Raw genomic sequence first — 3,759 nt, 5'->3', positions numbered from 1 at the left:
CTTTAGAGGCCACCCGGAAGAAATATAATCACATTCTGGTGATTGTAGACGCCTTTTCCAAATTTGTGTGGTTATACCCAACTAAGAACTTAGGTACCGATACAGTTGTCGATATTTTGCGTAAGCAATCATCAGTTTTCGGTAATCCCGAAAGGATTATAACTGACCGTGGCACGGCATTTACGGCCGACGTGTTCAAGGAGTATTGTCAAGAGAACGACATTCAACACTTGTTAATAGCGACTGGTGTAACTAGGGGAAATGGTCAGGTGGAGAGGGTCCATAGAGTAGTTGTATCGCTTTTATCTAAGATATGTCAAGAAATGCCAGATCTATGGTATAAACATGTCGATCGAGTTCAACAGTTAATTAATAACACGCCGACTCGTAGCACCAAATTCACCCCGTTTCGTATTCTTACAGGCTTAGAAATGAAACCATCCTATTGTAGTGTCATATTAACCATGACCACACACAATACGTTGTGTGCGATATTTAATGTGTCACACCAAATCGAAACACTCAAATATCAAGCATGACCGAAAAACCTAAATTGTCATGTATGAAATAATTTATGAGTCAGAAATTTGACTCGTCTATTTTGTCATTCCTTTATGACAAAATATTTGTATGAATATTTAATTGTTCTAATATGCATTTGACAATTTGGATTATGGCATGCTCAGCACATGAATTTGTGTTAAGTGTTTCACAGATCATATTGCAAGCGATCGTGCATGCAATATGATTTGCCCTCAATACAGTTGGTTACCAGATGTGTGCCACTGTGAAATATAATATAACTAATAAATGTATATAAGTTATTTTTGTAAAACATTATATACGTCTAATTTGGGTTAACCAATTAGACGATAGTAACACAAGTATCAACCAATAGAATCATTATATAAGATTCTATTGGAAATTAGTTGTAAGAAACTATGTTAGGTTTAAGAAAGAAATTTATATAAAAGACAGTCTTAACATGACGAGCAGAACGGAAAGTTGTTTTATTTATTAATACAAAAATCTAACGACATTTAATAAAATATAAACTTATTTTTACACTATCATAAAGATTTGAGAAAACTTTTAGAAGAAGAGTTTATACTAGAGTTAGACTCTGAAAGAAATGAAATAAGGGAGGAAGCTAAGGGAAATATTAAACGTATACTGGAAGAGAATAGGAAGACGTTCAATTCGAAACGGAAGAAAGAAATTATGTATAAAATTGGGGATTTAGTCGCGATAAAAAGAACTCAGTATGGAGTAGCGTTGAAATTAAGATCGAAGTTTTTTGGACCTTATAGGATTACCGCGGTTCTGAACCACGGAAGGTATAAAGTTTCAAAGGTAGGTGACCACGAGGGACCCGGCAGTACCGTTACGGTAGCCGAATATATGAAGCGCTGGGAAGCTTCAAGCAAATAGGGGCGAACTTCTGTCAGGCTGGCCGAGAATGTAGGATAAGTAATAATAGCTCTAAGGTTTTATTTGTTTTGGAGCGCAGGGCAACCCTCGCTGAGCTTGACAGCGCGCGAAAGAACAGAGCGAAGAAGTAAATTTTCTTACAGTCAGTGTGTGAGCAGCAGCGATAGCAACAAGACGTACAAAGTGGCTGTGTCAAAATAATTCTAAGAGCGCGAGTAGAACCCTATTTCACAATATTGTATAAAATGTAAAGAAAGACCAATGGAAATGAAATAATAAACAAACTATTGTAGTAAAATTAAAATTAATAAGTTAAGCGAAATCAATGTGAAAAATTAATAAACTAAACTAAATTAAACTTAAGTAAAACCTACATATATATAATCTTATTAATACAAGACATTATTATTACAAACCAATAGCGTACTACAGTAGAGCAACCAGTGTTGACGAACAAAAGTTTCACAGCTATGAGCTCGAAACTCTGGCTGTCGTAGAGTCGCTGGAACGTTTCCGATATTATATTTACGGTAAAAAGGTTACAGTTAAAACAGACTGTAGTGCACTTAAAACGGCTAAGCAAAAGAAAGAACTTATACCACGAATTGCCAGATGGTGGTTACGAATACAGGATTACGGCATCGATATAGAACACCGACCAGGCAATCGCATGGAGCACGTCGATGCTCTCAGTCGAACTCCGTATGAAGAAGCACGGACAATCGAAGTAGCAGATTTGCGTACCGATAAGGCGATTATAGATAAAGATGACTGGCTGTTTAGCATGCAGCTACAAGACAAGCGTTTACGGCAAATAGTAAACAATATTAAAACAAACGGTAAAGTTGATAAGGAGTATGTACTACAATACGGAAGACTTATGAGAAAAATTGACGACAAACTTCTTTGGGTCGTACCGCGAACACTACGACATATTGTGGGACTAGATTGTCATACACAAGCAGGGCACATGGGGGTTGAAAAAACAATGGAACGTTTGAGATCTTATATGTGGTTTCCACGAATGCGCAATTTTGTCAAACAATTTATTTTATCCTGCGTCGATTGCGCTTATAATAAACGGAAGGGTGGAAAAGCCGAAATACGGTATCATTACGATGATATTGAACCAATTCCGTTTAGAACCATCCACATGGACCATTTGGGCCCATTCCCGAAAAGCTCTAAAGGAAAAGAACATTTACTGGTTATAGTTGATTCGTTCACTAAATTTTGTATGCTATATCCTGTTAAAAATACATCAGCGCGGTATATAATTGAAGCGTTAAATGAGGCAAGTAGTTATGTTGGTATGCCATTACGTATCGTAACGGACAGAGGGTCAGCTTTTACATCACGTGAATTCAAGAAGTACTGTGTGGAAAATGACATAAAACATATTCTTACGGCAGTGCGAACACCTAGAGCAAACGGTCAAGCAGAAAGAACAAACCGCACAATTTTGTCTATGCTTTTGCCAACGAATAATAACGATAAGAAATGGGACGAAAACATACGCTGCATACAGTGGTGTATAAACACAATGAAGAATAGTACCACCGGTTGCACACCTCATGAACTGTTGTATGGTTATAAGCCTCGCGATATTTTACGCAATAGAATTATTCTGAGTTTACAAGCTATCGACGAAGCATTAGACGACGAACAGCTAACGAATCTCCGTGAAACAGCAGCCAAGAGAATAAATGAAAAGCGAGCAACCGTGAAATCACGTTTTGATGCAAAACATGCGACGCCATATATTTTCCAAGAAGTTGATCTAGTTTTGGTCGAAAATGAATCACCAAGCACAGGTATGTCAAGAAAACTCGAACCGCTATTTAAAGGACCGTTTGTAGTCATGATCATGATCGGTATGTAGTTGAAGACCTTCCGCAAGCACGTCGAACGAGGAGACACTATTCGTCTGTGTATTCAAATGACAAATTGAAACTATGGTGTCAGCTACAAGAACGAGATGATGACGACGAAGAATTGTGCGAGATCGCTCATGTCGATCAAGAAAGGCCGACTGTGAATGAAGATCACCCTGTTGAGGGCGAACAATGAAAGTAAGTAGTTGTCGCTTACCTCTCAACGAGACAGCACGTTGAACGCAGTCGCTCGCGGTATAACATTCGTTTATATTTTTATTTTGTAATATTTAATAGTTCAACACATACATGTATATTTTGTAATATTTAAAAGTTCACATGCGAAAATTTTCCTTAAAGAACTCAGGACCATTTTTTTGACAATCTTCTTTCCAAAACTTCTTCGTTCTTTTCTAAAATAGCAACTCATTTAAATTTTATTCTTTATTTAATA

The sequence above is a fragment of the Teleopsis dalmanni genome, chromosome 2, assembly GCF_002237135.1.
Source record: "Teleopsis dalmanni isolate 2A chromosome 2, ASM223713v2, whole genome shotgun sequence".
In the NCBI taxonomy this organism is placed as follows: Eukaryota; Metazoa; Arthropoda; class Insecta; order Diptera; family Diopsidae; genus Teleopsis; species Teleopsis dalmanni.
The sequence above is the reverse complement of the archived record's forward strand: the minus strand, read 5'-3'. Positions refer to the sequence as shown.